This window comes from Danio rerio, chromosome 9, assembly GCF_049306965.1.
Source record: "Danio rerio strain Tuebingen ecotype United States chromosome 9, GRCz12tu, whole genome shotgun sequence".
In the NCBI taxonomy this organism is placed as follows: domain Eukaryota; kingdom Metazoa; phylum Chordata; class Actinopteri; order Cypriniformes; family Danionidae; genus Danio; species Danio rerio.
Genome location: NC_133184.1, coordinates 27,141,139 through 27,156,858, shown reverse-complemented (window position 1 = coordinate 27,156,858; position 15,720 = coordinate 27,141,139). Strand labels below are relative to the sequence as shown.

The 15,720-nt window shown below is 35.4% G+C and overlaps 1 long non-coding RNA gene across 1 annotated transcript in view; it reads left to right on the top strand.

Moving 5' to 3' along the window:
* Positions 1–105: 105 nt before the first annotated feature.
* LOC141376133 (uncharacterized) overlaps positions 106–15,720 on the top strand; it is a 44,493-nt gene continuing 28,878 nt past the window's right edge. The window contains exons 1-3 of the long non-coding RNA XR_012385401.1: positions 106–189; positions 280–434; positions 4,001–4,150. This is a non-coding gene — a long non-coding RNA (uncharacterized lncRNA). The remainder of the gene's footprint in view (positions 190–279; positions 435–4,000; positions 4,151–15,720) is intronic.

Below are 15,720 nucleotides of genomic sequence, written 5' to 3'. Positions count from 1 at the left end.
GATTTTAGGGTAAATATTTGGTGATTAATCTATCACAAGTCACATGGCGTCTGCGCCATAGACTGCGCTAGTACATTTGTTTTGTATTAAAGTGATCTGATTGGCTCTGCCGCCAGCACGACGCCGTAATTGAGAAGCGTTCACAGTGCAAGACACCAAACCCAATAACCATATCTGTATTTCCAGAAGGTTGGTAAACTGTGATATGAACAATGATGACCTTGGTTTTACTGTATCAATTTGAATCTAACTTCTCACTCCTTATAATTGCGGGCAAAGTGGATGTTTTGCAGCACATAAACTGCATTCTCGAAATGTCAACAACGTAAACCATAGCCTACTTCTCCAGGACTCAACTACAACTACAGTGATGTCAAGATAAACATTGTCCGTGGGCATTGAAGGCAAAATAATGCTATTTTTTTAAACCTAAGGTAAGCATTGACTCACTCACTAATTTCAGGCAGTTCAAAATCAGCTTTTTCTTTTGTAGTCAATAAATCCATTTAGCTTTTATTTTGATCTCTGTAACTATGCAGTCCTTTTACATTCACAAATAGCTAAACTATAGACCACATAAAAGGCAATATTCTAAAAAAAAAAAAAGGCATAGTATGGTCACTTAAGAGTAGACACGGGCCGGTGTCCTGACATTTTATCCTGCCCATTAGATTATGCTACCAACACTGTATTTGAATGGTTGAGGTAGGGGTTAGGTCGGTTAGGGTGATATTACTGCTGTATCACACTACTCCACATTATAAGTAGCAAAATCTGATGGGTATCATTTATTGTGTCATCAAAATGTGCTACTTTACTTTTTAAATGGGAGGTAGGACAAACTCACAAGATAGGACTAATCAACAGAACACTTGTTTAAGATACTAACGATATGATATCCTTGGATTAAAATTTCACTGTATTATGATTACTGCACCAAAATATCCTCTTTTTAAATGTCTGTGTAAAAAAAAAATTAGCCCAATTGAAGATACAGTATATTTTATTTTAAGAAAAATTTCTAAAAAAATATCTTGCAATATTAATAATAATTTATTGACCTCTGCTATCTTCATTAGTAATTAAAAACATTAATTTCTTTGCAACTTGAAAAGACATCTTTGGATATCTTTCTTTTCTTTGGATATACAGTAAGCCACGGCACTGGTAAGGTCTAAACCAGGGGTGGGCAAACTCAGTCCTGGAGGGCCGGTGTCCTGCACAGTTTAGCTCCAGCTCTAATCACACACACCTGCTTATAGATTTCTAGTGATCTTGAAGACACTGATTAGTTTGTTCAGGTGTGTTTGACTAGTGTTGGAACAAAACTCTGCAGGGACAACGGCCCTTGAGGATCAAGTTTGCCCATGCCTGGTCTAAACTAAAGCGTGCTTGGATGTTGGTGCATAAGTGATTTGTTTTTCAAATATTTCCTGAATCATGGGCTGTCCAGTAGCTTGATGTGAATGGTCTTTTTTGCTGAAGATACTGTTATAAATTCCTTCATTGATTCATTTTCTTTTCGGCTTAGTCCATACACACACACACATACACTATGGACAATTTAGCTTAACCAATTCACCCATTTGGACCCGGGAAACCGGAGCACCTAGAGGAAACACGGGGAGAACATGCAAACTCCACACAGAAATGCCAACTGACCCAGCCGAGGCTCAAACCAGCGACCTTCTTGCTGTGAGGCGATTGTGCTACCCACTGCGCCACCGTGCTGCCCCTGTTATAAATTATATTTAGTTATTATAAACTAAATAAAATAACATGGAAAAACACATTTAAAACCCATACATATACCTGAATGGTATAACAGAATTTTTTGGTGGGTTTAAAACCTTGACTTTTCTAAACCGCAGTACTCCTTGAAACCGGCTATTATCCTATGCTATTATCCCATGCCAACTTAAAAGTTGAGAAAGCTAAACTTCCACACAGCAGGGGGAGCCCATCATCCTCTGATCTTCTGCGCACATTTAAACAAACACTGTACAACATATCGCACTGCACATCCAAATGTTAATCTAAACAGATCATTTAGAAACAGAATATGCATGAAAACACTAAATAGCTGATCTTTCATTCAATTAAAAATAATGACAAATTACCATAAGAAGGAGATGCTCGTCATCTTAACAAGAGATCTTCTCCTTCAGTGGAGCACAGCACTTCAGAATGAAGATCTTAATGAGGGTTTTTGGGGTAAAGCGACACTAGAGCACATCTCTAGAACTAAACCCCTGCTTCACCCTTTAGTAGAGAGTGCAGAAGTGATGTCAGATTCGTGTAATGAGGTAGTTTCCACCGCCACCTTAATGAGATTTTCTTGGCAGCACTTATGGCTTCATCTAATGCAACATAATGCTGAACGCAAGACCCCCTATTGATGCACGATGATGTAATACATGATGCAATCGTGTGTAAGGCTTTGACCAGATTTTATAAAAGTTAAGGCCTAGGGATATTGGTGGAAAATCATGCCGTTGGGAGAAAATGTGCCTCGTACGACTTTATATTAAAGTGGATCTGAGAAAATATAACTTGATAGCCTACTTGTTTCTGGCATTGTGCGTGCACCGCGATAAAGAAACCTTTTGATTTCTGAAATGTATAAAGAGGCCACTTTGTGGCTAATACAATAAAAGATGCAATCAAGTCATTATATGTTGTTTAAGATTGCTCTATTGTTAAATTGAGGTTTATCCAGCTGAATGTTGCTATAAATAGTGGTGTCCTTTGTGAGATTGAACTGTACGTTTGAAAGGGGGAGTGAAAAGCTCTGGAGCCATGTGCCATTTTAAACCTTCCTTTTATGTGGCTTTTTACTCCATGTAGTTACACATGAAGGCTGGCACCACATGGATCAAAGATACAAGTCCTTTTTTCAGACTTTAAAGTGCTTTACAGTTTACAGCAGCCTATATGTGTGTGTGTAAATACTTGGAGCTTCAGAGTTCAATTTTAAAAGTTTACACATCCGGAAGAAAGTAGTTCCTCATACAAAAGGGTTTTTGAGACTCTCCATGTTTGATGTTGTTTTTATATACACGATTATGCCATCAAACTGTTGTATAAACGCAATATCACACTCGTAGCAGTGCGATATGGCTGTATATCGGCACTGGTGGAGGCACTTGTGCGATATACAGCCATATCACACTGTATATATATATATATATATATATATATATATATATATATATATATATATATATATATATATATATATATATATATATATATATATAGTGTAAATGGATGTATTTATATTATATCAAAATAGCTATTATTTTTACAGAAGTAATATTATAAACATAGAAAGCCTATCAAATGCAAGTAAAGTAATGTTTTAAATAACCTTTATAAAAATAGTATCGGTAATAGTATTAGTGAAAATGGTAATAAAATTACTGTTCCATCATCATTCAGCATAATAGAGAAATGTTCAGACCCATACTTACAGTATATATATATATATATATATATATATATATATATATATATATATATATATATATATATATATATATATATATATATATATATATATATATTGTAAGTATGGGTCTGAACATTTCTCTATTATGCTGAATGATGATGTAAACAAATATATTATTTTATATATATATAATAATATATTTGTTCTGCCAAATGGGTAAAACTTGGTGATTTGGAGTAGCAAAGTAATAAAAACATATAAATATGACAATAATAAATTAGTGCATGGCTGCACTGTGATCCTTATATACAACATATCTGATTGGCTGATAACGGCAATAACGGCACTTTTACAGCCTCTTCACCCTTGTGTATTACTCCACCCACATAGAATTACAGCAGAAAAATCTCACTTTAGTTTGACAAATATTGCTACTTTTGGATAACAAAATGTACTTTTGAGGCTTTTTTAGGTGAAAATGTAGTGGTTTAGATTGCAATGCAGTTTACTTTTAAGGATAGTGGCTATTTTAAATATTTCTAATTTCAGAGATTCAGCTCATCAGCAGTTATCAGCTTGTTATACAGAGCAGAGCAAAGAAAGTTGATGTTCCACAACAAGATGGCGACAGAGACAGCATAATAAGCCCTTAGGGCGAAAAACAGCGTTTTCTACAGCTATACGATTCATTATAATCAGGTAAGTAATATTCTAAGTCGATCTCTCTCTTTTGTATTTCATAGTGTTGTATTTATACTAGTAATCTGGTTCGATTCGCTTTGCCTTTTTTGGAGATAATTATTGTAATATCCCGATTGCAACAGAGAAATACTGGGAAATCTCTGCAGACAGATGACATTTCATGTTGTTCAGCCTTATAATCTTAAAATATGAGCAAAATCACCTGTCTTGTCATTACTTTAGACATAACGCTAGAGAATCATTCAAATACTAGCTATAGTGATGTTTTTGAACTGTCAATGGTTTTAGCTGTTCTGACATCAGCTGCGAATGAATGGCGGAAGTAAGTAGTTCCTCGTACAAATGGATTTTTGAGACTCTGTGTTTGATCTTTTTTTATAATACACAATTATGCAGTTGAACTGTTGCATAAACACATTATCACACTTGTCGCAGTGCGATATGGCTTCATATCCTCATGACTCCCACCAGTGCCAATATACAGCCATATCACACTTTTACTCAAGTGACATTGCTCATATATCAAACTAGTAAGTGGCTCACTGCAAATGTTAATGCAGGCACACTTTACATTAGCATTTTTTTAACTGAATTGAATATGCAATTGTGCCTGCATTAAAATTTGCAGTGAGCCCCATACCAGTTTGATTGCAGCCACTATATACTAAATACTCAGTTTGCTTCTGTGCACAGTAGATCAGTTTAAACAGTTCCAGTGGCTCTATCTTAAAAATAGAGGAATTATCATACATCCATTGTAACATTAAAGGTGTCAATGTGCCCCAGGGCATGTGCTGGTGTTTTTTAAGCTATTTATAAATGGCAGAATGTGTGCTAAGATGATGGGAGACATGTGTTCGGCTAACCCCATTCCTTCTAAGCCGCGAACTAAAGAGTGCGATGAGGATGGGATAAGAGCAGCCGTGCCTTTGCTGCAGGGTTTGCTGTTTCAGCTGTGGGGGATCCAGCTCTATAGATGACATCTGAGCGCAACTTGCTTAACACGCAGGACAGGCATTTTTCTGTAACCACATGTCCTTTGTGACTTTTACCGTAAGCTAATTTCCATGAGATTTAAAAGACTCTTCACACAAAGACGAAAATTCTCTCAACCCTAATGTCATTACTGGGCGCATGAACAATATGTGCCAGTGGGGACATTTTTGCAAATTTGATATTATGTTTCTTTTTGCACATTTGGCAGTGAAAGTGCTTATTGATGGAGCTAAAACACGTTTCTTTTTTCAGAAACGTTAACAGTAGAGTTTGAAATGCAGATTGTTTTTTTGTGCCCCTAAAACTATCATATTGTCCCACATATTGAATTTAGAATGTACCGAAATTAGAATGTAACTGCAAGAATTTCAAAGCCGAAATTGATTTGCTTGATGCCTCACTATGGAAACCAATATTGGAATAAGTTCTAAAGCCTTTTAAAAACTCTACGGAAACAGTTGAGATATTCTAAACCGATATTTAGAAAATATTCTAAAAGGTAAACATGATTGGCACTACTGATGTAACAGATCACAAATCTCACAGTTTGGACCATGTTGTGGATAATTTTTCTCAAAAGGAAGGAAACAAATGTAATTTTGGTTTTTACAAACAGAACTTAGGACCTGTAATTTTATTAAAAATAAAATAAAGAAATAATCAGCTGAATAAAAATAAATTGTAAAATTTACAGTACTGTAAAAAATTCACAAAATTTGTACAAACCATATTTTCTTTATTCAAATTTTCACTAAATGATTTATTTACTCATAAAACTTCATGTTTTATTGCCAGATGGATCATTTAAAAAAATATTTAGTGGCATATTTTTGATGCCTGGTTGTGACCACCTTTTGGTTAAATAATGTAATTGCTGCCTACAACTTTCGTTTTTAAGCGTCGTTAAATGCATATGATTGTGATTGTAATCTTTACCATAAACATCAGTGGTTATATCTAAACTATAAACTGTTATCCCAGTACGTCTGTGTTATTTGACTGTTTGTAACTTCGTAACTAACTCAAAAGACTCAATCTCTTTCTTGAGTTTTGCATTTTTCGAGCACAGATTTGAATGCAGTGATTCGAAGGATAAATAAACATATGCAAATCACCATCATGTATTTTTTTAGTGTGTGGTTGTTGAGATCCTGATCTTTTAATGAAACTGGACAGTGATGTTATTCAGATATTAGATATTATTAGGGATTTTTTTTTTATATATATAAATGCATGACCCCTAATAAATAAAGGACTAAGCCAACGGAAAATAAATGAATCCATTTATAGCGAATGTCACCTTCTCATCTCTGCTTTGAAACAAAGCATGTTTCAGAGGACACAAGTGCAACATTGTATCAGATGAGCTTCTGAGTAAGTTTACTATATTGGGAAAACCATACATACACTGTACAAAATGCTGGGTTCCTTACAATTCCTTCACGTTGTCCCAACACAAATCAACATCAACTTGTTTTTGCAAATTGTGGATTAGACATAAAACAATTAAAATACCCCCATATTAAAATACAATTATTTTAAGCAAAAAGTATTTTTTTGCGTGTACTGAGATATATGTGTGCAAATGTTAAAGTGAATTAGTTTGAATTAGGTGAAGAAACATTGCACTGTGCATTAAACCATACTAAAGTGATTAATATTGTATTGATAATTTGACCTGTAATCATAGCTTGCATGAAAAGGAATCAAAGTTGGTGGAATTTTACTGCATCTATGGTGTTGATGTCTGCAGAAATGTGCAAGAAGTTTTGCAACAAACACATTTCTATAAACCTGGGTACACAAAACACAAAAGTAAATAATTTGAATAATGTTGCGTGTTTAGTGCTTCTGTTTTTATCTGCGTGGTTACATTGCTGAATTTTTCTGACTGATAAAGATCTGTATTTGAAAAACTATTTTGATAGTTCTGTAAAATAAATAATATAATTTTGGTGTTACCTTGTAGAATCTATCAAATTCCAATTTGATAATGCCAAATTCCAAATGCCAATCTTTTTTACATGTACTTCACAAGACAATGTAATAAAAGTTTTTTAATAAAATTATCTAGCTTACAAGTTTACATACTCTTAATTCTTAAATCTGTTTAACTAATGAATTACCTTGCTTCAAAATAGACACACACATCTTACATCTGTGTGTCATTATCAGGATGACTCATGGCTGTTTTTATGGTTTGTGAAAGGTGTTCCAAGAGACCTTTGTTTATCTTGAGGAATCAAACTGTTAAGTGTATTTCAGACAAATCTTCCTGCTTATGCACATTTTTGTTTTTCCAGCATCTTTTGCATATTTGAACCTTTCCAGCAGTGCCTGTCAATTATTTATTTAACAGTATTAAGAGTTACTTAAAATGTGACGTATATGCTATTACTTTAATTTCAGTGCTCTATCTTTAATGTTTAACTGACTAGCAGAAGACACAAACTACTATCCAGTTGTGCAGAAAGGAAATGTAACACTAAACAACATCCTAATTCTGTCTGGAAACATGCTAACAACGTGCTAATGAATGTTAAAACATGTTAACAACATGCTAATTAATGATATAAATAGGCTTACAGTGACGTTAATTTATACTAAAATCATGCTAGGAAACATGCTGATTTGTACGAGAAAGATAGTAAAGCTAATGACAGAAACATGCTAACATGTTAATATTAAAATCATGCTAATTTTTACTAGAAAGATGTCAACAACATGCTAATGACAGAAACAACATGTTCATACTAAAATCATGTTAACAGTAATTTGTGCTATAAACCAGCTAACCAGCTAAAACCTTGCTACAAACATGGTAATTCATACTAGAAACATGTTAACAACATGCTAATTCATGTGTTAACATTTAAATTTACGTTAAAATCATTCTAGCAACATGCAAAAAGTATTCTTGAAGCATGCTAACAACAAGCTAAAACATGCTATTTCAAACTAGAAACATGCTAAAAACATGCTAATTCATGCTTAAACCATTTTACCAATAACGATTCATACTATAAACCTGCTAACAACATGCTAAAGCTGTTAGCAACATGGTAATTCATACTAGAAATGTGCTAACATTCAAATGCATGCTCTTTCATTAGATCATAAAATATTAAGCATGGTCATTTTTTTTGGTCATCTTACAGATGTTACACTATGCCCCCCTTCCAGTCCTTTGGGATACAACTAGAGCTGCTCAATTCATCGTAAAAAGATCGCGATCTCGATTCGACCCCCTAGACGATCTTAATCCAGCATTTCTACAATTCTGTCAATTATATTTTTAAGTTCAGGAGAGAAGCAATGGTGGCCGCACAAGTCTTCACATTGTTTAATTTACGTTGTTCAGCAGTATCGACACCTCCAAATGGTGTCACATGCTGTATTTATTATAAGATACAATTCACCTCAAAAATGTCATTTCTGTCTTCATGTGATGTACTTTCGACGCAAAATCACACGTGACGGGACCTGACCGTCAGCTGTTACTACAGAGAGGGCTGCACGCCTCTGAATGAAGTTTACTTTAGTGAACAGAACCTGCATAGACTGTGAATAACTGGTAATAAAGTTGTAAATAACATTCGGTTTGTGGCACAGAGTGATCGTTTGGGAGCCGCGCGGGAAGTGAACCACTCTTAGCAGTGAAAATTAAACTGAAAGCGCACACAGTGTTGCGAGATGAAGCTGACTGATTCCAGCCCAAAAAAGTATCCAAAACCTGCTGAAATGCAAAAATACCCACCCAGTCTTGTGTATTCACGAAAATCACGTCAGTGACAGATTTTAATCAGAAAATCTCAGATTGTAAGCATATGTCTCAAACACAATAATTTAACATCAGATTTATCATCAGCACCAATGACCAGAACAAATCTGAAAGCCTGTTCAAGTCCACCATTCCAAGTCTATACAAAATTTACCATTTTAACCAACAGTACAGCTACACAATGCCTATTGCTGTTTTACCACATGTTTGAGAATAACAATAATAATAGCCCACTCAAATTAACCTTTTTTTTATATCTACAGAATCGTGGGAAAATCGTGATCTTTATTTTAGAAAAAAAATTGCAATTCTAATTTTAGCAAGAATCGTGCAGCTCTAGGTACAACATAAAAAAGTAAACATTTTATGATGCAGAACAACATTATTGTACAAAACAACTGTGAAAAAAACACTCTGAACCCTATTTAGATTCTCACAAATTGGTAGAAAAAGGAGTGCTTTCTCCTTTTCATTTCGACTGCAACATCTTGATGATCTTAGGTGTTTGTGTGCATGAATATTGCACTTGTAGAGTTAGCATGTGCATGGGAGTGTAGGATAATTAGCGTGACTGTCGGTGGATGTGTGAGAAAGCTGGGTGGAGGGAATTTGTGTGTGAAAGAGAGAGCGAGGGGCGCATTATCACATGTGCAGTCAGCAAAGCTTCATTTTCTGCGTCAGTCCAACACGCAGTCATGTGTTTGCGTCAGTGAATCAACCACCAGCTTCAGTTTGGGTTTGTGTTTTCACGCGTTTTCTTTCCTCGTTTCTTCAGTTAGTGAAACAGCTGCCTTCTCAAAACTGTAAGCTCGGATGACATGTGACTTGGTAAAGTGAGACACTGCATGCAAAAACACTGTTTTGTACGAACTTGTTAAATTAAAGACTAAGTGTTTCTTTTATTGCAGTTTCTTTGAGTCTCTGTCTGTAGAGTTCAATTGCAGTGCATATTTGTAAAGGCAGTTCCTCTAAACTATCACTTTAGCAGCACTTACACTTAAATACATATACACCAAACTTTAGGCTCTTATCTGCAATCTGAAGGTTTTCACAGTGATATTTAGCGTTGAAATCAAATTTATTAGCCCTCATGTGAATTTTTTTTTCTTTTTCAAATATTTCCCAAGCGGTATAACACAGTCAACTCACAGCAAGGTCACTGGTTTGAGTCCTGGCTGAGTTTGCATGTTCTCCCGGTGTTCGAATGGGTTTCCTCCGGCTGCTCCGACTTCCCCCTAAACCAAAGACATGCGCTATAGGTGAATTGAATAAACTAAATTGGCCATAGTGTGTGTATGTGAATAAGAGTGTATAGATGTTTTCCAGTACTGGGTTGCAGCTGGTAGGGCATCCACTGTGTAAAACATATGCTGGATAAGTTGGCGGTTCATTTCGCTGTGGCAACCCCTGATGAATAAAGGGACTAAGCCGAAGGAAAATGAATATTTCCCAAGTGATGTTTAACAGAGCAAGGATTTTTTTCTTTTTGATTGGCTAGAACAGGGGTCACCAACCCTGTTCCTGGAGAGCTACCTTCCTGCACATTTCAGTTGCAACCCTGACCAAACACACCTGTTTGTAATTATCTAGCGCTGCTTTAGGTACTATTAATTGGTTCAGGTGTGTTTGATCACGGTTGGGATTGAATTCTGCTGGAAGGTAGCTCTCCCGGAACAGGGTTGGTGACCCCTGGGCTAGAATAAATGCTGATAATTTTTTTAAACCCTTTTAGGATCAATTTTATTAGCCCCCTAAAACATTTTTTTATTGTCTACAGAAATAAAAACCACCCATCAGATTATTTATTATACCTTTCAGAATATTAGAATGTCCTGCTCTGAACACAATGTAGCTGTTTTTGTTGCCTGTGCCTTTAATCCTAGTGCTCCCCATCCACCGTTCCCACATGCCTGTCAGAGTATGCCTCCGTCTCCACCTCAACTGCATCAGATAAACAGCACAGTGACAGACATGAAAAACGCAGATCTCACGTAAGGTTTGTGTAGGAAATACTACAGTAAGAAGTTTCCCAATGATTATTTGATGTATTTGTTCTGGAGTTAATTCAAGCCTTTCTGCGATGAGTCACACACAATGTCTTTACAAAGTTCACACACACACACACACACACACACACACACACACACACACACACACACACACACACACATACATACAGTGTGTGCATTTAACTTTGCACTGTTTTTGCACTGCGGATATGACACAATACATATTAATATCCACTGCTGTATGGCTATCCGTTATTTTAATGTACAGAATAAACCTGATTTACACACAGTTCTTTCTAAACAGCTTACAAAAGATATGTAATGAAGTTCACGGCCCTTTGGCCGCCGGGAAGAAGGAGGCGGAGAACCGACGCAGTTTTTAACTGATTTATTAATAACAGACCAAAACAAAACCAAACTAAAAACTAAACCAAAACAAACGGACGGCAGCTCCTCATGGAGACTGCCGTCAAAGTGAAAACAAAAGTAAAATGTCCGGGCCCGGTCCTCTCTCGGCTTCCTCTGACATCGTTCCTCCTTTTATTGTCCAGAGCTCTTTCCGTGGTATCCGAGGCAGGTGCGCACCGCAGGTGTATCCACTTATGCGGTGGCCTCACTCCGTTCCCACGGCTCTCGGCCACGCCCCCTCGCCACAAGATAATTTTCAGCATAGGTGCCCTTTAAACATGCAGTATGTAAGTTTGACCCCCAGTAGTTGAACTAAGTATTACATTCCTAGATCAAAACAAACATTAGTGCTGGTTGCCAGATTGAGGACCAACAGGAGGACGATCGAGTCTAAAGGCTGATTTAAATTGTGTTCTAAATAAAAGCAATGGCATGCAATAGAAGGAATATTTTTCATATCAAAAGGAGGTTTTAACCAACACCTGGAATTAATATATTAGAAACATCTTCTATTTCTTGCAGATGAACAACAGAAAACTGACAATGATCACCTCAGGTACAGCTCATGTGCTTTATTCAGTGTTAATTTATTAACACTAATTCAAATAGTTCACCTTAGATCTTGAAAATAAAATAAACTGCTTGAAATTGAACTTTAGAACTGTGACTAAAAATAAAACACATATCAGTGATTCAGCATGTACATTTAATAACGTTAAAGAGGTTTAACATGCATTTAGTAGACTATAAACCTTACCATTTTGTTGGAGCGCAGTAAGTGCACATATATTCTGTGCTTCTGAATGGCTGTTTTTCGTGTTTCTTCTGATGCAAAAAGACAAATTGCTTATCAATGAAACTTTCTTCATGTAGCATGTTGTTATGACACAGGATTACAATGTAACTTGCTCACATCATGTTTATGTTCATAATATTTATATTATTTGCTAATTAATAACCTCTTGTGGAACTCTGAATCTGTGTCTCATTTTGGAGTCTACTGCAGTCCACCAGAGATCGCATTTCAGTCACGGCGCATGCTTTTAGAGCCTTCCTGACTGAATGAATGAAATACATGGTTTCCAACAAGGCAACTCGGGGTGCTGAAATATAACTGTCTAATCTGGCATTGGACGTGTTAAAAGAACACAAAGACAGGGCTGGCATGTAATGCGTTTTCAAAGCAAAAAATCGGACTTCCGCATTGTTTTTAAGATAAACAAGCCTGTTCACTTGGCATGTTTCTTAAATATCTGCAAACATACTATGGCGTTTTTGCGCATTAGAAGAATCAAAAACTTACATACAGCACCTTTAAGCTGAATACTAGTATCTTGAAAAATATCTAGTCAAATATAATGTACTGTCATCATGGCAAAGATAAAAATCAGTTATTAGAAATTAGTTATTAATCTGTTTAGAAATGTGTTGGAAAAAATCTTCTTTCCATTAAACAGAAATAGGAGAAAAATATACAGGGGGCTAGTAATTTAGGAGGGCTTTTGTTCTACCCGAATCTAATTGAATCTAAAAGAAATGTATGCAAATTAGGGCATATTTAAAGAAATAATGCCTCATTTACACATGTAAACATATTGTAAATTTTTAGCCTAGAAAACCTTTAACAAAAAAAAGTTTGCACTACATAATATAATCAATAATCTAGGGAAATATAGTGATAACTATTAGTTTCCTCCCTATTCACCTGCAGTGATGATGACTTAAAACACAATCGCTCTGTCTTTCCACTCTGAGGGGAAGGTTACGGTGGCTGGGAAGCGCAAAACAACATTACAAAGCTCGAGACAAATTTACATTTTGAAAAACATTTTTACCTAACATCAGACACAATTACATAGGAAAAACAATTTTACCAAGAACAAAACAAATTTACATTTTAGAAAAAAATTCCCAAACAAATCCCAAAACAAATTTACAAATTTACAGTGAATGTTTCACACACCGAGAGTGACGTGGGGGAAAGTTGTTGTCGTTGTTAAGTGCTGTAAATCCGTGCTGTGGAGTACATGGCGTAAAAAAAGTTTAGGATGACCAAACATGGACAGCGGTCAAGGGTTGTTTTGCCCGTTTTGTGGCAAACACATGAGCAGCTTAACACAGTTTAGCTCTACGTGGTCGGTGTTTACAGTTTATAAAGGACGCGGACCAGACGGAAACACCAGACATACTACATCAATGTGTTCTTTATTTTAACTAGGGCTACTCATACACTGTAATCATGGAAATGATGTCAAGTCTACACGGTGTAAGCATCTGCTTGAGGACTCTTAACAGTAAACTGAATGAAGCCGGTGTTACGGTTTAACTGGTGTCCGAGTTAACTGAGGCCCCTTTCCAGATGTAAACTATACACGTTTGCATTTTGGCAGATTCGGCACTTTTTCACAGCAACAAAAAATGCCCATACCAAATAAATATTCCTATTACTTGGTGTCAGTGTAAACATTACTGATTATAATAATAATGTTGCAGATCAGTATAAACCAAAATTAATGTAAATAAATAATTATAATTGACATGTCATCAACCGGATTCGAACCCAAGTCAAAAGGTTCTGCACGAGTATCAACCAACCTAGCTAATTGAGCTATTTTGGTTTACAAAATTGATTGTTTCCATGTACTTGTCTTTACATGTTTCAACGCACTCTTACGCTGATATTTTCTCAAAATAGCTCTAATATGTTTTATCGCAGTTGGTCAAACCATTATTTTTATAGTTGTAGACTCATGAAAACCTGTCTACAAAGTCAGACACAAACCTGATATTATTGATATTTTCCAGTGTGTGTGTTACATTCCGGGTCACTCCCGGTGTGTGGTACATTGCCTTTTCTGGAATGAATCTGTAATTGGAAATTTGTTTTAAGACTTGTAAAAGTGTTTTGCATCTTGTTAATTCTTTTCTAAAATGTAAATTTGTTTCGTCCTTGGTAAAATAGTTTTTCCTATGTGATTGTGTGTGATAATAGGTAAAAATGTTTTTCAAAGTGTAAATTTGTCTCGAGCTTGGTAAAAGTGTTTCACACTTTGTAATGTTGTTTTGCACTTCCCGGTCACCGTAGTAGGGGGATGGGCTGGGGTTTTCTGCACATGTGATTTTATGAACCATATTTAATGGACTGCATTCAGCAGGAAGTCCAACAGTGGGTGAGCCAGCGGCAGTACAATCTCACAATCTGTGTCAGTGACCCACTAAATACTGTGTTTGCTAATACCGGTCGTGTGACCAAACTAGGCATTGATGAAAAGCCCATGAGAAATAACAGTACAATGAATTCTTACAATTTTGCTCAGGCTAAGGAACTATGTAAGGGATAAAGTGCAGTCAGCCTGTTACAGTATTACTGGCCCCCATGTGAACTTGAATTCTAAATGGGTTTATTTTGAGATGATGACCAGATGACTGGGTATTATCAGTAATTTAGTAATTATGCCTGTATAAGTAGATAAACAACTGGGCATGAAATGTTTTGAGTTGAAATGAAATTATATTATATTTAGCTTTATGTACTACCACTAATTAAGTCATTTTAAGGGAGTCATTACATGCCTTCATCATTTAAATTTATAATAGGTCTGTGTACTATGAAATATCCTAGTTTAGAATGGTACATGTTGGGGAAAAACTAGATTTGAAGGCAAAATTATTAGACCTCCTGTAATTTTTTTTCTTTCTTTTTTTATATTTGCCAAATGATGTTTAACAGAGCAAGGAAATTTTCACAGTATTCACTATAATACCTTTTCTTTGTGAAAATGTTATTTGTTTTATTTTGGCTAGAATAAAATGAGTTTTACATTTTTTTAAAAATATTTTATGGTCAATATTATTAGCCCCTTTCAGCAATATTTTTTAACAAACCACTGTTATACAATGCCTTGCCTAATTATGCTACTTAAGCCTTTAAATTTTACTTTAGGCTGAATTATATTATCCAGAAAAATATCTAAAATATTACACTTAAGGTCTGAAAAAAATTAATTAATGATTTATTAATTAATTATTATTTTATAATTATTTATTATTTATTTTTTATTTTATTAAAAATATTTTGCTATTACATGATCTGAATCAGGGGTTCCAAAACTTTTTACAATAATTACGAAAAATTACAATGCCAGTGACTCATGACCCCCAATATCCTCAGAGGTGGTTATAAATATATAAACTTTACACACCAGCGCACTCATACCAATAGGCCCAAATCTATTCATCTATTCATTCTTCCATGTTCAGTTGTGGCTTGTATTTATTTTTAATGTATGTGAGTGCCTATAACCTGGTGCCATAAAATTAATGTGCTGTGTCTTTAATTTAACATAATGACCCCAGGGGTCGCAAAAAAATAA